The 26,292-nt window shown below is 36.1% G+C and overlaps 1 long non-coding RNA gene across 1 annotated transcript; it reads left to right on the forward strand.

Moving 5' to 3' along the window:
- Positions 1-1,760: 1,760 nt before the first annotated feature.
- Positions 1,761-10,892, forward strand: LOC131486194 (uncharacterized). Its single transcript, XR_009249228.1, has 4 exons — positions 1,761-1,860; positions 5,134-5,240; positions 9,890-10,017; positions 10,362-10,892. It is a non-coding gene; the product is annotated as an uncharacterized LOC131486194 (long non-coding RNA).
- The last annotated feature ends 15,400 nt before the right edge of the window (positions 10,893-26,292 follow it).

Raw genomic sequence — 26,292 nt, forward strand, 5'->3', positions numbered from 1 at the left:
AGAAGAAGAAGAAGAAGAAGAAGAAGAAGAAGAAGAAGAAGAAGAAAGGAGCCATGCCAAGAGAAGCAAATAGCATTCCAGGCAGAGGGAGCAGTGATTCCAAAAGGCCTAAAGGCAGGCAAGTGATTGGTGTGTTAGAAACAACAAGAAGGTGTTCTTATAGCCTGAAACATGTTGAGTAAAAGGGACAGTGGCAGGGAAAGTTAGGAATTAAGCCTAAGGGTGAGATCACCTAGAGTTTTGAAGGCTATGGTATGATTTTTGGATTTTAAACACAATGGGAAGCCACTGAAAAATGTTAAGCAGGGATGGCATGATTCAATTTGTGTTTTATAAAGGTCACTCTGGCTACTGTGTAGAGAGTGCACTGGAGGAGAAAAATCCTGGGTACAGACTGCAATACAGTGACTGAAAATTAGAAAGACAAGTTGAAGTTTTCCTTTATCTTACTAAATTAGTACTATGGTACCCCAAGGTCAGGGAAATTGTTCAACCTATGTTTTATTCCTTCTAAACTTCTGCCATGTTTATTTTGCTACAAAGGAAAAAAATGACAGTCTAAACATCTCTACTTTTAATTTTTTATCTTAGAAATATGCCAGAAGCAATAGTCTTGAATCTGTAACTTACTGATATGCTGTTGGTTTTGTTTAGGAAGTGGGAGAAAAAAAAAAGCCCTGGGCTGTCACCACAATGAGGTGAATACACACCTGGTTTATGCAGATCCTGTCCCTTCTGCTGTGTATGTTTCTCTAGGTCTACGAATATTCAAGGCTAGCAAGTCTTGAGGGGTTTTGTTTTCCTTTCTCATGTCATCATAGAAAAATATATGCTCCGAACAGGGCTCTACTATTACAAACTTCTGGGCTGTTAGATGAATTCCTGCACAACTAAGCTTAGATTTATTTTCCTCATTCTTATGTGTTTTCTAGAAATTCTTTTTAGAAACAAGAGACCATTGGTATAGACAGAAACACTGTGTGGTAAATAGCCTTACGTGCATATACAGACCGACAAACATCCTGCAACAAACAGCCATTCCAATAAGCATATGCGTTGATACAAACGTTCACATGCACATTTCTTTTCCTAGAGTATAGAGTGTTTTAGTAATTGCATTGTCCCAAACACAGCTGCTTATCTCCAAATAACAAATGGTTTTGTGTTTTCTCAGACTTTGTTGGGAGAAAGGGAAGACATAATATGAAGCTGACTATTGAAATTTCATGGATGGTTTTCCATCCTGCTTCCAATCATGTCACTTTGGGGTCTCAATACTTGTTCTTGGTTGAAATTCAGCCAGGGATAGAAGAAAGAACAAAATGTGAAATACATGAAATCTGTTCTCTTGATGATGTTTTCATTTTAAAATGACAATTTGTCAATTAAAGGTGAATATCTGAGAAATACTGATTCTTAAAGTGGGGAAACGTCCTGTGTTACTTATGAATACATAAAGGGCCTCACCATATTTTGTTCAAGTTATTACTTGAGAAACGGTATTTTCTAACAGAGAATGACAGCCGAATATGTGGCCTCCAATAAATAGATGAGGGATATCATTGTGGACTGTTTAGTGAGGTATAATTATCATGTGAATAGCAGTGAACTGATAACTAATGATCGGGTATTTAGGAGTCAAAATTACAATGTCTGGATAGTGTAAAATAAGGTTCTAAAAGTGAAATGTCAAAGAGCTAATGCCTAGGGCTGGGTTTAGTGACATCACCATGTAATCATTTCCTGGAGGGTTCCTTCTCCATTCCTCAGGGGCCACATCTTTTCATTTGACGGAAAAAGCTGGACATTGAGTTTTAAACTCTCTCTGAGAGAAGCAGAAACTGAGGCTCACTGTAAGCAGTAAGTGGCAATCTCCAAGCCTTTCTAAAAATGGGGTTTGATGAGGGAAGAAGAGATAGCATGAGGATGGTGAGAGCTTGCAAAAAGAGACTGAGTAAACCCTAAAGGTGGAGAAAATAGATACAAAGAAGCCAATGGGGACATAAGAGTCAATACGATTAGTCTGACAATTTTGCTGGTGGCTAGCTTCAAATCAGAGAAAGTATGGACGTGGGCTCTTTATTTTATTTTTTCCAGAAATGCTGCTCACATTGAGAGAAGAACAAGAAAATTTAATATAGCCCTTTTACAAGTGGGTGAAAAAAAGGATTAACTCAGCAGGTTTGGGTTGCTCAAACCTTTTCTTTTTTTAAAATTTTTTTTTTCAACGTTTATTTATTTTTGGGACAGAGAGAGACAGAGCATGAACGGGGGAGGGGCAGAGAGAGGGAGACACAGAATCGGAAACAGGCTCCAGGCTCTGAGCCATCAGCCCAGAGCCTGACGCGGGGCTCGAACTCACGGACCGCGAGATCGTGACCTGGCTGAAGTCGGACGCCCAACCGACTGCGCCACCCAGGCGCCCCGCTCAAACCTTTTCAAAGAAAGGCTTGTTTTCATGACTGGCCTTTAGTGGGATCCTGAGAACTGAGCTCTTAAAATGTTCTATCTGATAAGAGTGTCTTTTGCATGCCTGAGACCTTGAACCATAGTGCCCAGTTTGTCCAGATAGTTGATTCTAACTGTGATGTATGCTGAACAGCTGCTTTCCCACTAAGGGTCTGGAGCTTGAATGACTGAGGTCAGTCACATAGGTGGCGGTATGCTTATGTGACCAATACCCAATAAAAATCCTGGACAACCAGGCTCGGAAAAGTGTCCCATGTTGGCAACCCTTCCCATGTGTTGTCTCATGTAAAAAAATTAAGTACATTTTTTTGACACTAGTGAGAAGGGACTATTGGAGACTTGATACTGTTTTCTTCCAGACTTTACCCCATGTGGTTTTTTCCCTTTGTTGAGTTCACTCTGTATTTTTTTGCTATAATAAGCCATAGTGGTGAGAATAACTTCGGAGTCCTCTGAGTGAATCATTGGCCTGAGGGTGGTCATGAATACCTCCAGTGAAAATGTCTTTTATAAATGCAACTGTTAGCCAGTCTGACCAGTGGTAGAGCGTCCAATGCGGAGACCTCCAGTTTCTAAATTCCTCATACAATATAATTTCAAGGAAGTGACAGGAAGCCTATCTCCGCTGACAAGGGATACATATGCTGATGTAACTGAAATGGCCTATTTAATATTCCAACATAACTTCTTACCTCTCCAGACTAAAGTGGAAGAAACTGTTTGGCTATCAGTAGCAACTAGTTGCAAAATAGTTTAGACTTTTTATTGAGTCTAAGCAATAATTTATTGGTACATAAAAGAATCACACTTTCCCAAGGAGATGATTTTGACTGGCGGAGTCAACATCATTAAATACTACTATTGGTCTTGCTCTGGAATCTGTACCTTTATATTTTGAGCTTCTTGTGAGCAAGAATCACTATCTTCTTCGTCAGGACTTATATATTCACCTTCTACATCATTTATAGTCTATATAAGTGATTTTCCATTTGTCACACAAACAGAGCTATCCTCCTTCCCCAGTTTTGTCCTTCAAGGGACTACCCCCTATAAACTGACTCACCTAGACTACCTTGCCTTGTGGATTTATATTGGGCTGGATTCACAGCAGTCACTCTCTGGAAATTTGAGAGAGGAAAGACAAAGGAAGAAGCAGCTTGCCTTGCTGTCTCTACCTGGGTACTGTTCATATGGCAATGTCTATATTCTTTTACAACAATAACTCCTTCCTGATAGACTGATTCCATAGCACCAATACTCCCTGGGCACCCTTTCCTTGCACCTTTAGGCCTAGAGGTAATGATAACTTCCATTAGACTCTCTTTGCTGTACCAGTGGAGTGTACCTTTTGTTTACCATCGGTCATGAGACTGGCACAAAGACATATACTCATTGAATGAATTTATGAACAGTCAAATGGATGAATAAATTAATGAATAATCCCTGCTTCCTCATGATTTACAGAAGCTACTTTGACACATTAAGCCAAGCCAAATGCTTAATTTGCTGCATTTTTCCAAGTTGTAGTTTGGCAGATGCCCTGAAAGTTAAGGCAAAGACAACATATCTATGTTGAGGATTTCATGTAAAGCTGAAGGAGGAATGTAGGGGGCACACAATGAGGATTAATGTGTACATAGCCTATACAAAGGCCAACAGTTTTTTTCTGCCTTGGCTTCTCTGGGATCCCCATGTAACCACCAGCTCTTACAATCCCAATGGGAACAAAAAATGTCATAGTTCTAGAAGGAACAAAATTCACACTCAAAAGGGTGAAACAAGGGTAGCTTAATGAAAGGGATGTGACAGAGGTGTGGGAAACCTCGTCCCCGTCTGATGAGAGTTCAAATCCAGGGAAAGGTCTTCTGTCAGGCATCAGAACCAGCTATTGGCAGAACCACAGTGCTGAGGCAGGAAATGAGTGAGGAAAATAAGTACTTCAGACTCTTTCACCCTGGCTTACAATCTACTGAAAGTACCTCCCATTGATGCAGTCTTGAATTCAACCCAGAAGATAAGGGTGAGGCAATCCAAGCCTCCCAAGGAATACAGCAGGGTGAGCCTGTATTGAAGCAGTGAGCCACGTGGAGAATAGCCACCATAGTATGTTTAGAATATTTTCCAAGAGCAGTGTTAAACCTTGGTTTAAGCCCTATCTAGTAAGAACATGAATAATCAGGAATTTAATAAAAATTTGCTGCCTTTGAAAGCAAATTTATGAGATTTAGAACCACCCCATGGGAAGGTTTGACAAATAGTATATAATACCTTAGGTATCATATACACTAGATATTTATCAGACACACCAGGTAAACACTAGTCCCTCTAATTGTGATTCCCTAATGATACAGAAGGGAACCAGGGTTGGCCCTCTGGTCTCTGAAGTCATCTTCCAGTTGTCCTTTTATTATTGCATGCTGTACCACAGTACACTCCTTGAGCACACTGCCTCTTTTCCTCTTTTATCTTGGTATCAGCTTCTGTTTACCCCATTCAAGATATTCTGCCTGAAAATTCACTATGCTTTAGTTTTACCAGCCGATAGCCATTGGCTTAGAAATGATTAGGGTTCCTCCCCAAGAGGAAATCTTTGATCACTGAAGTCAGATCCAGCTGTGAAAGTGTGTGTTTTTCTGCTTGGTTCTAACATTTTCTCTTAATTAGGGCAAGAGAGACTGCCTTGGGAAGTTGATTCTTCACCTGTACACAGAATATCTGTGCTTATTTTCTGTGTTGCAATGTTCTCCTAGGACGTACTTGGGGATCCATTGGTAAGACTTGTTTTTGAAGTAATTGCAAGGGAAAAATGAAGCGTACGTCAATGAAAACTCAGTTTGATTCTATTCCTCTCTCTCTCTCTCTCTCTCTCTCTCTTAGTACAGCACCCCCAAATATCAGGTTGCAAACAACAGTATTTAATAAATTTCACTGCTGGAGAATAATCCAACAGAACAGCCCAAGGCAGAGTGAACACAGCAAGGTCTTCCTGATCTCACATGAGCAGTACCCTGCCCCCACCTCTGGCTGCAGGAGACTGCTCCTAGAACCACCTGTCCTCATGTCTAGTATCTGGATGTGCAGAAGAGATTCAAGCAGGTCCACATACTTCCAAATAAAATGTCCACGTGATTAGCATGAGGTAGTGGAAGGCTTTACATGAAGATAACTGATAAGGTTAGTGCTAGGGAGAAGAGAAAATGAAGTCGAACTTGAAGTTATGATTGAAGTGAAAAAACAGCAAAGACGGTGAGATGAGAAACCAACTCCCTGAATGCTGAACTTGAAATTCACAGCTGAAGTTTGAGAGGATTTAATATGGAGTAACTTTACTCCTACAGGGGAATTGTGCCAATATTTCAAAAATTCATATTATGTATGTTATTAAGGAAAGATACAAGGAGTGGGGAGAGAGTGGAATTTCTGATACTTGAAATTGATATCAAAAAGGCAGCAACCCACTTGTTTGGTATCTGCATAAACGTTGACAATGCAGACCCCTTGGATCTGACTCTTCATAAGGGTTGTGGTTTTGAGCCATACCCACTACCACCTCTAAGTGTGTTTCTTTTGTTGTTGTTGTTTTTCTCAATAAGCCAAGGTTCAAAGTCCTAGCAGCTCTCTGACCATGACTCTTACCTCCCATCCTATTTTTATTTGGTCAGGGCGATGAATTGAGCTCCCTAATTTCATGATCAGGCTAAACTAATCTATGATCACATTCCAACTGGACAGGGCTGTAACAATGACATATTTTACCAGGAGACAAGATCCTTATATTTTCTAATGATCTGGTGTCTTGAATAGTGGGGCTGTAAGAAGGGAGGGTAGGGAGTATTTTAGAATGAGAAGACCTCTTGCTAGCCACTGGGATAACTGTTCATTTTGCCTTATGATTAAATGCCAGGGTCTATATGTATAGCTAAAAATGGGCTGAAATAAAAGCTTGGTAAGCAAATTGTACATGTGTTTGTTTATGGATGACTACTTAAACAGCATCAGAATAATGTTTTGATAGAGTAAGTGAAGTGTTTGTTTTTATTTCCAAATGATTTTTTTTTCATATGTTCCAGACCAGTTCTTGCAAATCTGGGTTTTTGAGTGACTTTTTAAAAATTTTTTCTACTTTGTACTACATTATAAGTCCACCGCAAATAGATACAAACAAATTTAGATACATCCCAAGCCAACTAGTGAAATTCTCTACAAGTGGGGAGCACAGGTAAGAAAAAAACTTAGGTGAAAGCTGTCCAGACAGACAGGTTGCCTGGAACTTAAAAACATCTTAGTTTAAGTTATCTCCCCAAGGCCTACTCTCTGCATTCCAAATAGCCAGGCATTAAGGTTGTAAAGGCATTCAATGTCTCAATAGGATTAGTGTTGGGGAGATGTCAACACTTTCTCTACCACAAATACATACAGATACCCATCCCCCCCCCCGCCGTCACATACTTATACACACATACACAGCTGTACATTTCATCACTTCAAAGAGAATTTTCATTTTAACAGGGATTCTTCATGAATTGATAACTCAAAGGAATGACCCAATCTTGGAATTTTAAGTTGGGTAAAACCTGAAGAATACTATGGGCTCACGTCTCAGTTTATAATTTATAGTTGCTACCTTGCCCTCCTCCACCTAATTCTTCTAATGTTTGACACTTGTCTAAAGAAAACAACCTTGTATTCCGCTTTTTCTGTGTTTTCACACATCATCTATTTTGTTTTGCCCAGAGAAGGACTTAATAAAGATTACTGGATGCTAAATTCAAGGGTGTTTGGTTTTCAAAAGATACATTTTTCTTTCAACATTCTTGTCTTCAAAGGCTAATGGGATGTGCTGCTCTGTTGGAAGCCAGAGTTAGGTAGGTGGAGAAATCACAACAATTATTCCTAATTGCTGCTGAATCCTTGGCTTCTTTAGCAGAAGGGGGAAACCGGTTTAGTTGACAGAAGTGCATATCTGCTAAATAGGAGAAATGCAATTAGTGGTGAGTTGAGAGGTGGGAAAGAGAGATTTTACTTTGTAACAACTGGAAGAAAAAGGACTTGGAAATTATTTAAATTAGGCAAGATGCATGAAGCAGCACAGAAACTGCACTACTCAAGGTCTGTCGTAATCACCAACTGCCCTTCTCTTTAAAACATATTTGGAAAACAAGTGAATTTTGTTCTTATCATCTCATTAAATCTCATTAATGAATAACTATACTCATTAATTAGAAGAAGAAAAGCAGGAGCTTTGTAGTTAGGTAACTTCAAGTGTGAGCTGAGCTCTGCCATTTATAAGCTGTATGACTTTTCGCATGTTGTTAAACATTCATTAGCCTGTTTTCTCTAAAACTGAACAATAATAAAATATGTTCAGACAGTTGTTATAAAGTTTAAATGAGATGATTATTCTTGATATCATTATATAATTAAATTATTCCATTCACATTTAAATACAGGTTCTTATTAGCTGCAGGATATTAAGCAATTTATTTAAACTCATCATCTGTAAAATGGATCTATTAATGTATAGCTTTGGGGGACAACATGAACAATTAACCAAGTATATAACTATATATACCTCATATATCATGAAGTATCTAATCTGTGCTTGGTTTATACTACTTGCTTAACAGATACCTATTCCACTTTCTTCTTTCCTCCTTTCCCCCACTCTTCCTTTCTTCGTTCTCTATTCCTTCCTTTTTCCTTCACTGTTGAGGTGTATAGTTAACACATTGGGAAAGATGATACCTTGATAGCATCTACTCAAAATTCCTCTTCCAGCAATTGCCTCCCTCTCCCCCTGGATGCTCTGTATCTGTGATTACAGCACCTGACAGAGTTAGGATAAATAATACACCTAGTTCAAATCTGAAACCTTCAGAGGTGAAAGATGGGTGATTTTACATGTGAGGCCACAGCACATCTTTGTTTCCTCTAATAAAACAGTAAATCAATGGACTTCCCCTATCTCTTCTCCTTTTAACTTTCAATGTAAAGTGTCACTTTGGCTTATTAAAGACAAAAACAATAGTCAGAAGATGAATTTGATCAAACCAAAATGTTGTCTTGCCAATAGCCTCTGAGGAAATCAGGTACCATTAGGCAGGTAGATAAATACACAGTCAGGAGGCTCTGACCCTGGAGCTGGGAGAGAGGACTGCCTTTCCTTATGCCTCAGAAAAAACAAAAGTCAGGGACTGACTAATGACTCCTATGTTTTTCATAGCCAGTATTTGTAGGGCCAAAATGCTTCAGAATTCAGGTGGCACTGTTGAAATACACCTGTCTTTCATGTCCAACTCAATACCAACATCATTTAGGAAATCTTGCCTGCCTACTCCAGTCCCTCCATCTCAGAGTTCATAAGCATGCCTGGGACATAGGACTTCAGGAAGACTCATAGTATGTTCTCAGTGAGAGATCCTGGTTTTATCAAGTTTCACATATTTACCTTTTTTCTTCCAAGAGAATCTACAATGCCAATCACATGATTACTGTGAACAATCCTAGTTTATTGATAATAAATATGAACTACAGTTCAAAGTCTTAGAGAACTATACTTGAGAATTCTTTACGTCAAACAATTAAGTTTGGGATATAATTTAAAGTATTGGGAATTATCATGATTTAAAACAAAGAAAGGGAAAAGGTAATGTATTAGTCAACTTTTACTGCAGTGAAACTGCATAACAATTATCTTCAAAATCCAAGTATCTTACAACAATAAATGTTTCTTTTTGCTTACTCATAGTTCTTTGGGTTAGCTGTGGATTCCCTGAGCTTGGCTCCAGGTGTCATACTGGCTTCAGATCTGTTCCATTTGTTTTCTTATTCTCCTTGGGCCAGCAACTACCTGGGCCATATTCTCACAACACGTTGCAAAAGCACAAGAAGACAAGCCAAAATCTGCACATATAAATACTGTCCTTGAATCTTGCTGGCAACATCTATTTGGCTAAGAAATTCATATGGCTAAATCAACGTCTTAAATTTTATAGAGGAGAAGGAATAAAGAATTGGAAACAGTTGACTTTCCACAGTAACTAATATTTAAGTTTCTTGGCGATCACAGATTTGAATGATTTACAAATATCCCATTTAATCCTTATATCAGTCTTATGATGTGGCATTGAATATCTCCACTTTATAGGTGGGGAAACTGAGGTTCAGATAGGTTTAGTGACATGTTGAAGGCCAAGAAGAAATGATGCATTATGGAGCAGGAGTTTAAGGATAGGTTCCCAAGCCATCTTCTTTCCATTAAGTCATACTGATGTTGCATAGTGGACATTCAAAAATAACCATTATTTTTATTATATTATGTAGCATTACTAATACTGGACGCTGTTGTTTGTACTTTGCATGTATTAATTCTGTCACCAACTCTTTGTGTTATATAATATTATTATTTCCCATTTCATAGATAAGAACACTGAAACACAGAAGGTTAAACAACTTCTCTAATATTCAGACCATCTGTTTCTACTGCTCTGCTAAGCTGCTGTATGATAAGCCATAGTCATTCTGGTGTTATCCTCCAATGGTGATGAGGTAATTAACAAAACGCATGATACAAACTGTATATTCATGCCATATTTACATTCAACCCTCTTGCTCACTTTAGAATTGGTACCTGAAATATATTCTGAATCTGTCTGCTTCTCACCAATTCTGCTTCCAACTTGCTAGACTATTCCAGATCATCTCTTGACTGAAGTTCTGCAGGAACTTCTAACTAGTTGCCCTGACTCTCCTCTTATTCTTTTGCAATGTATTTTCCACATAGCAGCCCGAGTCATCTTTGGGAAAATGTAAATCTGATCATGTTCCTTCCCTATTGGAAACTGTAGTGCTTTCTTTTTTATTTTAAATAACATGCAAACTCTTTATTTCAGCCTGTAGGGCCTCACATGACCTGATTCCTGCCTACCACTTGATTCCATCAAGAACCACTCTCCACTTCCCAAGTGCCAGCATATAGTTTTCTTCCTCCTCAGATAACATCCCTGGCTGTTTCCTGCCTTAGGATCCTTATAATACTGACTCATTGTAGTACTTATAGTCCGAACAACCCCCAATTGAATGTAATTCTTAGCATTTACACTATTTGACATTTTTTGCTTTGTATATTTATTTATTTATTTTTTGTCTCTCTAGTACATTGAAGCTTTAAGGGAGGAGGGACATTGTCTGCTTGATCAGTGTTAACTTTCTTGTTTGCATTGTCTAGAATACCACCCACACGTAGTAGGCACTGTCAATATCTGTTGAACATGTGAATGAATCTGTAAATGAATACATAAAATTCACAGACTAGATACAACCATATGATCTCATTTGTTCCTTATGAAGAAAAAATCCATTATTATTCATATTCAGAGTTTGAGGCTTAATATGAACCCAGAATTACTAAACATTGTAGATAAGCACAAACATTTCTAAATGGTTTAAAATGGCCAATGATAATTCTATTTCTATTCTCCTAGGCATGTGTTAACTATTTTAAATGCAAAATGGTTAAAAATGCCAAGAAACGTGAATGAGTTGTCTGTGTGGTACACATGTTGAAAAAGAGAGAACGAAGAACTTTTTGTTTAGTGAGATATAATAAAACTCACTTTTCTTTGTACTTTTGAAGTAATTTGAAGACTTTACGAGGGAAATATTGAATATATATGACATAAAGCTTTAAACCAACTTTAATAACCAGACTCTTAAATCGTGCCTTCATTTCCACTGTGTACATAACTGTATATACTTTTTAATATACATTTTTGGTCATTCTCGGGAAAAATGGTTAGTCTATGATGATAATAGATCAGTCAGGATATAATCATTTACACATTTTCAATGTGCTCAGCCCTGAGCACACACAACACACTCAACACACAATTATTCTCAAATGCCCCCTGTGTGCCAAACAGTGTGGAAAATTCAGAGAAATTAAAAATGTATTCCATGTCCCCAGTGAGCTTCTAGTATGAAACAGATGAGAAGCATAATCTTTATAAGGAAAGTAGCAAATTACATAAAACAAGATGCAATTAAAATTTCAATAGTAGTTAATGGCAGAAGTACAAGGAGACAAATACAGGGTTCATAGGAAACGTTATTAAAACAACAAAAGGAATGGTATGACCCAAAGAAAAAGAAAGGAAATGAATTCACCTCAGCCAGGGAAATCATGTGGGGAACTCCAAACTAGAAAACAAGTATGCATTTGTCTGTGTGTGTGTGTGTGTGTGTGTGTGTACATGTGTGTGTCTGCATGTGTGTTAAGTACTTTGCCACCATGTACTATGCAGGTAGGAAACAGAAAATCCATATAACTGATTACTGTGTCCTAATTCTCTATTTAACTGTTTTTTTCCATTTTGGTTTATACAATGTAGACCTCACCTCACATATACAAGTTACCTCCTAGAAATAAGGGCATGTAAGCTTAATTCTGTGGAGGTGAATTTTCAATACTGTGACGAAGTAACTTAGATCTTTCCCCAACTCCACAGCTGCAACATCTCATGCCAATTCTTAGAAGTGCTGCTTTTCATAGGCAAAGGATTACTATTAGTTTCTCCCTACCACCCGCCATATCGATCGCCATCCAATTCACAGAAGGGAAGAAATCATTCCTTATTCAGGAAATGGAAGCAAGTTTGTTCATTTCATATAATGGCCAATTTAAGTTAGAAATCTTATCCATTTCCTACTTTAGTTACCTGTTTCACAAGCTCAGCATTTCCCAAGATGCCTATTTTATGAAGCCAGCAAGGATATTCAGAGAAATTTTCCATCACATATTTCATATCCTAGGATTGCCAAGCTCATCAGAAAGACAATACTGGATTGATTCCAATTATCAGGGGAAATGATAGTCATGTAAAAGACGAGTAGACACTTGAGGATCACTTATCAACATCTAATTCAAATTATTGAATATTGATTCCAGGAAATAAGATATTTAAAATACATATACATTGCTAGATGAATAAAAGAAACTAGACAGATTAAAAAATAACAATGAGAACAAAACAAATAGATCTTAATAAATATTTTTTTTTTTAATTTATTTTTGGGACAGAGAGAGACAGAGCATGAACGGGGGAGGGGCAGAGAGAGAGGGAGACACAGAATCGGAAACAGGCTCCAGACTCGGAGCCATCAGCCCAGAGCCCGACGCGGGGCTCGAACTCTCGGACCGCGAGATCGTGACCTGGCTGAAGTCGGACGCTTAACCGACTGCGCCACCCAGGCGCCCCAATAAATATTTTTAATTTATACTATTTAAACTTATGTATCTGTTATAGCAATGATACTATTGCTTGAAAGTTTACTAGAATTACTTATAAGACTGTATTTGGAGTAGTTTAGAAAACAAAGACAGAGGTCCTGTTTTTTTAGTCAAACCGTATTTTTGACTCCCAAATCTTTGTAACAAGATTAGTCCGTAAAAACCTCCTGGGTATAGAAATTATTTTTGATAATGATAATCAATTAAACCATAGTTCCAAGGACTCTCTTTCCTCTCCTCCCACAAAAAAAGAAAAGAAAAAAAGAAAAGAAAAATCAAGAGAGAAAAAAAAAGGTGACATAGAATCGGAAGACAATCTCTCAATAGAAATCCTAGGAGATATTTGCATAACATCATTATAATAAACTATAAATTATGTATTAGTTTTGATGGAAAAATAATATTTTGGAAATATAAATTCTGCTTTATCTGTGGAAAATTAAATCTCACTAATGTTTTGTGTGAATGTGTGTGTGTGTGTGTGTGTGTGTGTATTTACTTATTGGGATTCCTGAATTGTAGGTTGTTCTAGGGGAATCCATCACTTTTCTGTGGTAGTGGGTTTTTTTCTCTAAAATTTATATCAAGTGATTAAGAAATAGCACAATCTTATGTTGACAAGATAACTGGGGAATAAAAACAAACTGTTAGTACTAATCAGGAGCAAATGCCTTTAAAAAATCACTTTATTTTATCAAGATTTAAAGATATTCGTAAGTAATTATCAACCATTTCTTTTAAAAAGTTCTATAGACAAACTGTTTTAAGAAAAAAATTAAATAACCACTCTTTTCAGTATGTGTGCTGTGTTGCCCCTATTATTGACTTGAAAACATGAAACTTCATGTGACAGAAATTGTTGACTTTCTATCAGGAAGAAATTTCATCCTCTTTCACTGGTAAAAGGAACTTGGTTTTATTCCACTATCCCTTCAGCATTATGCTCAGGTACAGTGGATTCTGCCTGATGATAAGTCATAACTAGTCATGGCTAATGAATGATAGGAGTCTTCATGTAGCCATTAAACATGGAAAGGAGGTAGATGGGAGCTTATAGGCATGATTTACTGCATGATCAAAGAGATGACATGAGGAGAAACCCTGCTTTTTCTTATTACTTTTGGGCATTGTTGTTATGAGGATACAAACTTGGAGATCTTATAGGTGTGATATGTCTATAAGAAAAGAACCAACATAAAAATAAAAATGACAGGTGATCCTTATGCACCTTAGCATTTGCTGATCTGTTCAATCAAGCAAATCTAAAACCATCTACTTCCAGAAATGTCATTATGCAAGATTATTAACTCTTATTTTTAAAAAACACTTTTAGACCAGTATTCTGCTACCTGCAGCAAAAACATATCTTGTGAACCCCAAATGAAATCATTAGCTTTAATCAAATATCTTCCAGATTAGTTGTACTATTACATGCACAGGGAGAAAAAACAACAGTAGAATGGCCCTCACCCACAAGAAGTTTCTGTTTAAGAAGCTTCTATTTAAAAGGCTTATATGTTATGTATTTGTTAATGCATTCACTGGCATTATCTCTTTCTGTAACAATAAAGCTTTAGTTAAGTACTGACAATGTGTAAACACTTTGCTAGATACTATGGGAAATACTCTGATGTTGCTGAGTCCCATTCCCTTCTTAATTTTCAAAGGGAAAATATTTATTTATTTGTTCTACAACTATATTCTACAAGTCTATTGCAATACAATACAAAAAAAGATTTGATGTGATCTGTTAGAAATTGGTAGAGAAACATGAAAGGAAAGAGAGTCATGTCAGATGAGAGTTCTCTATCACAGTCTTCATTTAAGTCAAGAAAAAATAACATGGTGGAATAGGAATAGACAAGCAGACCAAAAGAAACATGATGCATATAATGGTGACAGGGGGGATAAACGTGAAGAAGATCTACTGAGAAAATAACCCATAGGAAAGAAGCAGTTGATTCTTCATCTCTTATGAGCTCCTAATTAGTTGGGCCAAACCAAATAACAGGTATTGGCAAAGATGTGGAGAAAAGGGAACTATAATTGTACACTGGTGGTGGGAATGTAAATTGGTTCAGTCACTATGAAAAACAGTTCAGAGGTTTCTCAAAAAATTAAGAAGTTTTTATGTTAGAAAATATAAAAACTACCTATATGATCCAGCAGTCCCACTTCTGTGTATATATTTGAAGGAAATGAAATCATTATCTTTTTTTTTTAATTTTTTTTTTAACGTTTATTTATTTTTGAGGCAGAGAGAGACAGAGCATGAACAGGGGAGGGGCAGAGAGAGAGGGAGACACAGAATCCGAAACAGGCTCCAGGCTCTGAGCGGTCAGCACAGAGCCTGACGCGGGGCTCGAACTCACGGACCGTGAGATCATGACCTGAGCCGAAGTCGGACGCTTAACCGACTGAGCCACCCAGGCGCCCCTGAAATCATTATCTTAAAGAAGTATCTGCTTCCTCATGTTCATTGAAGCATTATTTAAAGCACACAAAGAATGGAAACAACTTACATGCCCATCAATGGATTAATGGATAAAGAAAATGTGGTATAAATATACTATGGAATATTATTCTGCCAGAAAAAGGGGAGATCCTGCTATTTGTGACATGTATGGAATGAGGGAATTATGTAAGTGAATAAGTCAGACAGTGAAAGATACATGATCTCACTTAGGTTTGGAATCTCAAAGAATCTAACACATAGAAGCAGAGAACAGTTTGACGGTTGCCAGAATTGGGAATTGGGGAGTTGGAAGGAAAGAGTCAAAATGTACAAATTTCCAGTTATAAGTAAGTCTTAGTAATTATAAGGTACAGCATGGTGACTGTAGGCAACAATACTTTTTCATATATTTGAAAGCTGTTAAGATAGTAGATCTTAAAAGTTGTCACCACAAGGGGAAGAAATGTAACTACATTAAGTGATAGATGTTAACTGAATTTACTGTGTTAGTAATTTCACAATATATACCTATATCAAATCATTATGTTGTATACCTTAAACTAATGAATGCAGTGTTATGTATCAATTTTATGTTTCAATAAGACTGGGAAAAATAGGTAAGGAACAAGACAAAAAAGAATATAGACCTATAAGAATTTTAATATACTGCTAAAAAATGTGCATATTTCTATAACCAATATGGAAAACATTTTGTCAATATTCAGTAAATTTGAAAAAAAAAAAAGCCACACACTATGACTCAGGAGTTTTTATCCTGGTTACATAATTTAGGAATTCTCACACATATTTGCAAAAATAAGCACATAAAACAATTTCTAACGTTTTAGGGGAAAATAAAAAAGAACTTACAAACTAATGCCACATGTTATTTGTGGTTTTATATCTATTTGTCTATATTTTAATCAAGTTACACATGATATTTGATAGTCACAATATAGCCATCCTTCACTGTTCAAAAATTTAGACCATTTAATATTTTCTTTGTTATTTAATAAAGAACACTGGAATGTAAATTAGTTTACCTTAAGGAAAACCTTGAGTCACTGAAATAATGTCGAAGTAAATAACCCACATTTTATAGAAGTTATGAGTTGCAAAAAAAAATGCCTGAGACAGTATGTACTTCATGGATTATGACACACTAGTGTGTTCAAACAATAAGGCTGAGAACTAGTTTCTGGATGACATAAACTAGTCAAAAGATCATGTTGAAAGACTTGGGGAAGAAAAACAAATGTAACCTGCTATATTAGGTTATGTAATCCAGAATAAGGGAGTGATAGACTACTACTAAATTCAAATCACAGCATAATTATGTATATGTATGTTTCTGTATATGTTTCTATATGTATATTTTATATATAATCAATTATATAATTAGTATTGGATGTTCCAAGGTAAGTGTATTCAAATACGAGCAATAATATCTTTACAAGATAGTAAAATTCTTTCAATGAGGAACAAATAATACAGCTGAGGCCATAGGGGAGATGAGTCTTAGAGAGATTATGATTTCATCTTCAGTTACAAGAAGCATGGAGACCCTGTGGAAGAAGATTTTGAAGTTGGTGTAATTCTGGAAGACAAAACTGGGACTGATTTGGTAAAAATTTCAGGGAGCCATTTCAGCGTAGTGTAAAGAACACAGGCTAACAAAGCTACACAGCAATAGAAATGACTACATTGTGAAGCAGTGAATACTAATCTTAGGAAGATTCAGAAGTTTATGCAGTAACATTGCTATTCTTACAGAAGGTGTGACTCTGTCATCTCGAATCTTCCACCTGTAGAATTATATTTTCATGCAACTGTGATTTGGTAGTGTTACATAATGCTTCATCTGGCTCTGGCACATAACACCTATGGAAAAAATAACTTAACTGTCTTAGAATGCTCAGCGATACAAATGGGAAATACTATCTTGAGTAATTAAGATATAGGATGTGAAATCACCCATCACCATTGTTAGCACATAAGTAGTAACCAATAAATATGTATATATTTAATTCAGTGATTGGAATGTTTATACAGATTTCATTCATCAACTGTATAAGTGATGGTGATCAGTGTATCACCAATAATTGCATTAAATATATTGGTTCTGCCCACACCAATAGAGTTGAATTGAAAACTCATACAGTTTTCTGAAAAAACTGAGAAATCAACTGCACCTTCACTTTGACTGCATTTTGCCACAGTGCTTGTCATTGCCACACTTCCTCAATTCAATGGAATTTCCCAATGAAACACTTTAGTTTTCAGTGCTGCTGAAGTTGCCAGCAGTTTCTGTCATGGACGGGGGTGGGGGGGTGGGGGTGGGGGTGGGGGCGGGGGGTGGGGTGGGAAGGGCTATTACTGAGATAGAATATTGCTCAGTAAAATACGATGACTACCCATTGGGTGAACTCAACCACATTTTGTTATGTGAATGCATCAGAATTTGGATTGTTGTGGGTCTAAGGAAATAATATTCTATTAGGTTTGCAAATAGGCAAAATGTAGGGTGACCAAGGTCAAAGATTTCATGTAGTTTCCAAATACCTATTCCACACAGGCCATGATCTAAAATGCCCTAGGCTTGCTTCTGAAGTTTTCTATTCTTGAATCTATTCTAAAAGGAGTGATTAATTATAAGTGGGAAGATTTCTCATTCCTCTCCCATTTCCAGCTCCTAGGCAAAGGTGGCAAGTTGTGATTACTTTTTAAAAGATCCAGGCAACTGTCTTCATGGTTTCATTGACAGTGTACTCCCCAGCCAGGGGTCATGGTTATGCCTGAGCAAAGTAGGCAAATGTGGACAGAGAGGTAGCATTGTTTGCCTATTCATCTCTCCTTCCTCCCAAAAGATTAATTTTTCAAAAATAAAAGCATAATGCTCTATTGCTCTTCATTGTGTATGAAATGCCCACTTAATAGGCTTTTTAATATTTCCCATTAGAAATACAAGTTTTTTTAAACACATATTTTGCTTTGGATTTTCAAATTAAAACTTAATTAAAAAATTTAAGTTTATGTATTTATCTTTGAGAGAGAGAGAGAGAGAGAGAGAGAGAGAGAGAGAGAGAGAGAGAGAGAATGAGTGAGAGGGAGAGAGAGGGAGAGAGAGAATCCCAGGCAGGCTTGATGCTGTCAGCACAGAGTCCAATGTGGGGCTCAAACTCATGAACCATGAGATCGTGACCTGAGCCAAAAGCAGCCACTCTGTACAACAGTGTGGAGGTTCCTCAAAAATTTGAAAATAGATCTACCCTATGACCCAGCAATAGCACTGCTAGGAATTTACCCAAGGGATACAGGAGTGCTGATGCATAGGGACACTTGTACCCCTATGTTTATAGCAGCACTTTCAATAATAGCCAAATTATGGAAAGAGCCTAAATGTCCATCAACTGATGAATGGATAAAGAAGATGTGGTTTATATATAAAATGGAATAAAACTTAATTTTTAAAGCAGTTTTCATTCAAAGCAAAATTGAGAGGAAGGTACAAAGAATTTTCATACAGTCCTTCGCCCATGCATGCATAGCTTCCTCCATTATCAACATCTCCCTTTAGAGAGGTTTATTTGTTACAATTGATGAACCAACATTGACAATCATAATCACCCAAACTCTATTATTTATATTAAGGTTCACTGTTAACGTTTCCCCTTCTATGGATTTAGACAAATGCATAATGACATATCCATCATTAGAATATCACGTAGTCTATTGTTATTGCCCTAAAAATTGACTGTGCTATGTCTATTCATCTCTCCCCCATCTTCCATCCTGGAAACCACTGATCTTTTCATTGTATCCATAGTTTTTTTTCTTTTCTAGAATGTCATATACTTGGAATCATATAGTATGTAGCCTTTTCAGATTGGTTTCTTTTATTAGTAATATGCATTTAAGATTTCTCTGTGCCTTTTCATGGTTTGTTAGCTCATTTCTTTCTAGCACTGAATAATATTTCATATCGTAGTTCATTTATTCACCTACTGAAAGGCATCTCATTTGCTTCTAAGATTTGACAACTATGAATAAAGGTCTTATAAACTTCTTTCTGTATGCAGGATTTTGTGTGGACATAGGTTTTCAACTCCTTGATAATATACCAAGGGGTATCATTGCTGAATGATATGGTAAAACATTTTGTAAGAAACTGCGAAACTGTCTTCCAAAGTGACTGAACCATTTTGTATTCCCAACAGCAATGAATGAGAGTTCCTGTTGTTTCACATCTTTGCCAGTGTTTGGTGTTGTCCGTATTCCGGATTTTGGACATTCTAGTAGGTATATAGTAGTATCTCTTTGTTGTTTTAATTTGCATTTTCCTGATGACATATGATTTGCTCATCTTTTCATATGATTACTTACCATCTGTATGTCATATTTGGTGAGGTATCTCTCAACGTCTTTGGCCCATTTTTTTAATTACGTTGTTTATTTTCTTATTGTAGAGTTTTAAGAGTTTGTATATTTTGAGTGACAATCTCTTATCAGTTATCTTTTGCGAACATTTTCTCCCAGTCTGTGGCTTGTCTTATCATTCTATTGACACGATATTTCAGGGAGTAGAGGTTTTAAGGGTAATAAAGTCCAACTTGTCAATTATTTCTTTCATAGATTGTTTCTTTTCTGTTGTGTATAAGAAGTCATTGCCAGACCCAACTTTATCTAGGTTTTCTCTTATGCTGTTTTCTAGGAATGTTGTAGTTTTGTGTTTTACATTTAGGTCTATGGCCTATTTTGAGCAAATTTCTGTGAAGGCTATAAGGTTTTTGTCTAGATTCCTTTTTTTTTTTTTCATATAGATATCCAGTTGTTCCAGCACCATTTGTTGGAAAGACTTTGTTTGCTCTATTGTATTACCTTTGCTCCCCTGCCAAAGATCAGTTGAATGTATTTACATGGATCCAGTTCTGGGCTTTCTATTCTGCACCATTGTCCTATTTGTATACATTTTCATCAGTACCACACTCTCTTGATTACTGTAGCTTTATAATTTGCCCATTTCCTAATTGGGTTACTTGGGTTTTTGCTGCTGAGTTGTATGACTTCCTTCTGTGTTTGTATATTAATCCTTTATCAGATGTATGGTTTGGAAATATATTCTCCTATTTATAGATTGACTTCATTTTATTGATTTTTTTTTCTTCACTGTGGAGAAGCTTTTAATTTGATGTAGTTCCACTTGTTTATTTCTGCTTTTGTTGCCTTGCTTTTGGTGTTGTATAAAAAAATTTCCAAGACCCAAGTCAAGGACACTTTTCCCCTATGCTTTTCTCTAGGAATTTAATGGTTTCAGGGCTTACATTTAAGTCTTTAATTCAGTTTGAGTTGATTTTTATATATGGTATAAGATAAGGGTCAGTTTCAAAGTAGTATATGGGAAAAAATATTACCCAATACATAAGTCTAAACTCTTATATTTAACCTAATAAAATACTCTCCCTACTCTCTTCTCCATGTTTAATAAAGAAAAGGCAAGGATGATTATTTTATTTCCACTCCCTTCCCCTTCCCTCACTGGTATAAAACCAAATTCCCTAAGTTATATATTCAGTTTCAATACCATTGTGAATTTTATGGGCTTCAATAAACTCTCTTTTTATGCTTTTGAAATCTTAATTTCTGGTATTTGAAGACTTGCCATTCTAGATTTCATGTTTAGCCATATATGTAAAAAATTATCCTTTTTTATTCAGAATAGAGAAAGGGTCTTTCTAAATGGTCTCTGTCCACCTTTGAAAGGGAGACCTAAATGCCACTTAAAATCAAAAGATAAGGTAGGTGTTTTTATTACACTCATTTCACAGATGATAAAACTAAGGCTCTGAGAGAATTACTGATTTTTCCAAGATCAAAAAATGAAAATGTATTAATGAAATTTGAATGTATTCTTCAGATCTAATGGGATGTAGAATCTGCAAGGAGCTTTTGCATACTAATGTGTTTATATTTCAAAAGGGTATATAAACAGATAAAAAGAAAAGCAAAGGTAAATAAATATAATATTAATAAAAATGCCCCCAAATGAGCTGAGGCAGGAAAATTGCTAAGTTAAGCATAAATGCTGCTTTTTCCTATTTTTAGCACAAAAGATCAAGGAAAGATAGTTCTTCATTATGGGGCCAAGTGTGTAGCTATTATTTTCTTATTTTATTAATATCTGAGCTTTTTCCAAGGAGGTATTGAAACTGCTGAATGATGAATTAGGTATAAAACCAGAACATTTAATCAATATTTGACTTTTGTCTTCTCTGTCAAGTAAAATGACCATTAGACTCAAATAGGAGCACAAACACAAATACTGGAGGCAGTTTCCCAAGGTGATGTTCATGATGGATCAGGATATTTTATGTGAACAACTAGCTATTTCCCCAGGAGACAAATTTGGCACTGAAGTGAAGAACTAGTAAGCAAGATCTCTGAATGGCCATTGGTGATCATCATGGAGTCATTATTGTAGATAGAAGATTAATGTTTGTAAATGGGCAAATATCATATTGACTTTTATAAACATTTGACTTTTATCAAAATGGAGTAAACAAACTGTGGGTTGGCTCACTTAATGTTGAACCCAGGCAAGGTGCTGTAATCAAGGACCATTAACATAAGTTTCAGCTCACTTAGGATCACATTAAACCCACTCACTTCCTTGGGAAATATGAGATGAGTAGATAGTAGAAAAATCAAGTAGACGTAGAGATCAGTAAGGCATTTGGTAGTATTTCTTATAAGACATTTGAAACTGCAAAGGAAAGTAAAGATGATATGCAGCAGTAATTTATTGGATAAGAAATCAGTTGACAATCTTACATAAATGTGAGTTGGATTTTGATCAACTGGCTGGGTGATTTCTTGTGGTTACCTCAGGATCTTACATAGAGATTATTCCGCCTAATCTACTTTTATAACATGTTGTTAGCAATAGAGATGTCATGTTTGTCCAATTTATGGATAACATATAGCAAATTTAATATTTAAATCGGTACATGTTTTGAGTAGTATATTTGGAATGGTGCTAGAACACAAAATCATATAACATGACCATACCATTCAACTGAATAATGATATCCCATAATGCACATGCTAAAAATAGAGGGAAGGGTACAAAGTAGTAATTATTTTTCTAACAAAAAGTCATAGATGGGTGGAAAATATCTCCCTGGTAAGAGAATAGAGGAGTAAGCTGTTTGAGTAAAAAATAGAAGACATTTATAAAGTAGAAGCCCTTTATGAAAGATACGTGTTTTACTTCCTATCAACATATTTCAAATTAATGAAATGAGGACAACACACAGATGAGCATCAACAGATTTCAGAAATGGACAAAATAAAACATGATGTAATTGAAAGAAGAAAGGATAAATAAGTGTCTGAGTATGAGGAATGCATTGTAAATGTGTTTCAGGACCAAATCTATTCCTCTTATATTTGGTCATCAAACTGAAATTAAGGAGACGAATATTTAAAAAATATAAATTTGGTGAAGCTCATCATATAAATTGCACAAATACTTTCTGTTAGTGAAAAGCACACTTGAAAAATGAGGCAAATATCTGGAAATGATTTGAGGTGTTTTTAAAGATGTGAATGGATATTACTAGAAGTATTATATAGGAGAAGAGTTGATTTCTTGTATTGATAAGTAAGACAAAAAGAATAAAGAAGACATCTAATAGCTGATGAATACCTACTATAGTGCAGGTTTTTTAAGTGTTTTAATATGCACTTTGGTTATTTATACCTCAAAGTTATTCCATTTTTTCTGATTAAGAAACTGAAAGAAAATTTAAAAAGTTATGTTACTTTCTCGGGGTTCCTGGGTGGCTCAGTCAGTTAAGCATCTGACTCCGACCCAGGTCATGATCTTACAGTCCGTGGGTTCAAGCCCTGCATTGGGCTCTGTGCTGACAGCTCAGAACCTGGACCTTGTTTCAGATTCTGTGTCTCCCTCTCTCTCTGTCCATCCCCCACTCATGCTGTCACTCTCTGTCTCTCAAAAATGAATAAACATTAAAAAATTTTTTTAAGTTATGTTACTTTCTCAATGTCATATGACTTGTAAATAGTAAAGATAACCTTTGAATTAATGTCTACACTAAGTCCTTCTGTGGACGGGTGTAAGCTAGAACCTGATTCAGTTTACTCTTCAATAAGCAAAAGATCCAACATTCCACCCCCTTTTCCCCACCCCCTGACATATACATGGAATCAAGGATGTAGAATTGATCAGAAAGGCTTGGTAAGGGTCACCTGGGTGGTTCAATGGGTTGAGCATCAGTCTCCAGCTCAGCTCATGATCGCAGGGTTTGGTTTGTGACTTCCAGGTCCAGTCAGGGCTTTGCTCTGACAGTGTGCTAAGCCTGCTTCAGATTCTCTCTCCCTCACTCTGTGCCCTCTCTCTCTCTCTCTCTCTCTCTCTCTCTCTCTCTCTCTCTCTCTCAAAAATGAATAAACATTAAAAAAATAAAAAAGAAAAGATTTGGTAAGCTTTGTCTTTGTTACCCCTTAGCTTAGCATCTAAACCCTACATACAGGGATTTGGCCTAGCCATATAATCAAAATTGAATTTAGGAGTAAAAGAGGCTCATACCATTTCTTTAAAAGAAAGAGTTAAATTCAGTAATTTACACACCATTTTCACTTCTGTTGTTTCAATCTCCCTACAGACCTGTGAGAGGGGCTGTAATCCTCTATATAGAGGAATCTTTAACTGAATTGTTTCCCAAGGATTCAACTAATTATATATAGAACTTGAACTGGAACTTAATTTTGAATAACAGCCACTTGCTTTTCCACTTATATAAGTGGCAATTAAATAAATTCATTTATAATCTATTTAATTTTTTTTAAGTTTATTAATTTTTGAGAGTGGGGGAAGGACAGAGAGAGAAAGAGGCACAGAATCCGATGCAGGCTCCAGGCTCCCAGCTGTCAGCACAGAACACAATGTGGGACTGAAACCCATGAACTGTGAGATCATGACTTGAGCCGAATTAAGACACTCAACCGACTGAGTCACCCAGGTGCCCCCTCATTTATAATCTGTTTTTATACTATGTTTATGGATTAAACTTTACTGTATATTAAAGAAATAGAAAAACAAAAACGAAGCACAGTTTTTAACACAATAAAGCTTAGGGTTGCTCTCAACATAATTGTTGCCTGATATATTTCAGACTGGTTTCCTAGCTTATTTGAAATATGATGTTGTTCTGAGTGGTCTCCCAAATTACTTTTGTGATCTTGACACCCCTATCTTCCTCTGAATACTATGTTTTTATGAGCGCACAATTATTTCCAAGTATTTACTTCTTTCAGGTATAAGCATGTTTTTGAAGCCAAAGTTGACTGGATTACTGGGTTCAATACAGGGCAATTTCTTGAATGTTATGATTTTGCCATCACAGATACTAAATGAAGAACAAAAAAGAGATACTGCAAAAGTGTCAGTGATGGATGATGTGAAAGATTGCTTTGAAATCAATAGGATAACTTCCTTAAGATTGCAGCATTATCTGTGGCATGAATGTCATGTTTAGGGGAGAAAATCTGACAAAACAAAGCCTATTAAATGTCAATGCAGTGTTAGTATCTATTGAACATAATGAAGTTAATTTAGCTTAATCTAAAAATCAAAGGTAGTTATATAAGATATAAAAAGTTGTTATTATTAAAAATAAAGCACATTTCTGCCAAGGTGGCATTTAACTACTTGACCCAGAAGTTAATATATAGAAATATATATTTTGAAAATATTTATAAATAGTATATGGAAACATGCATAGAAAGAGAAGTGATGTTGAAATAAAAAAAATTACCCGGTATGGGTAAATTATCAGTATGATAGCCTAATGATATATTTTGGAAATGAGAAACACGGCTCTCTCTTGGAATGTACATTTAAGTACTTCTTCCCCTCCCTTGTCTCTCCCTTCTCATACTCCTCTCTTGCCTCCAAGAAGGAAAAAATGATCACATTACACACACACACACACACACACACACACACACACAATGTATAAGTAGACAATATTAGTCCTGTTTTTCAGATAAGGAAATTGAATTATAGAATAATTAAATAATTGACCCATTGTCATATTTTGAGTAAATATTGAAATCTTATACTGTATACGTAGTGTCCTTTCCTTGGTGTGTAAAGAAAAAAATCACAGGCTTACAAATTTCAGGATCATGACAGAAATAATTTTCCTGTGTCTGAAATGTTCTCTAACACTGAAAATTGTAGAGTCAGAGAAAGAGCAAGGTGGCCCTTAGAATTTTGTATGTGATGAATAACATGTTGCTCATGCATTAGAAAGGAGAGAGAAGTTCCCCAAACTGGAATGAGATCTACTTCTAATAAAATATATGCTCACAAACAGATACCAGTTTAGACTCTTAAGATAGAAAGCATGGGAAAAGTGGGAAAAAAGGGAAGGTGGGTAGGGTAAGGAGATGAGGGCACCCATCTAACTATACAAGGAAAGAAAGGAAGCAAAATCGACTGAAGAAATAGGTTAGAGTTTAAAAACAACTAGCTAAATCTTCATGGAAGTGTAAGATAGTCACTCAGAGAAATGATAATAGGTCATTAGATAAAAATATTGCCAGGCTTTCTGCTGCATAAAAAGAAATGACATAATGGAATATTTGAAATGCCATTGAAGTCATGATTGTTTTTCTAGTCAATACTGTCAATTCATACTCATTGCATATTATTGTCTGGTGAGTGTATTAAGTTGAAGATAATTTGAGGTCATGAATAGAATAATGTATCCTTTACATGCATATAATGTAAACACAGTATCAAGTTAATGTAAGTTTAGCTTCTGGGGGTCCATATTGAAATCTTCCTGGAACAAGCCAAAGAGACATTTATAATTGTGTTGAGGAATTGAACTTATTATCACTCTTATACTTACATAAGAGTAGTTTATTGGATTGGCAAAAGTGGACTTCTAATGATATTGACAGGACTTTTGAAACAGGTTACTTCTGTTCTTCCAAGGGAGAAGAAAGACCCTTGCTCAATAAAACACCTGAAAGGTTATCACATTTAAGT

Source organism: Neofelis nebulosa, chromosome 9 (assembly GCF_028018385.1).
Source record: "Neofelis nebulosa isolate mNeoNeb1 chromosome 9, mNeoNeb1.pri, whole genome shotgun sequence".
Classification (NCBI taxonomy): Eukaryota; Metazoa; Chordata; class Mammalia; order Carnivora; family Felidae; genus Neofelis; species Neofelis nebulosa.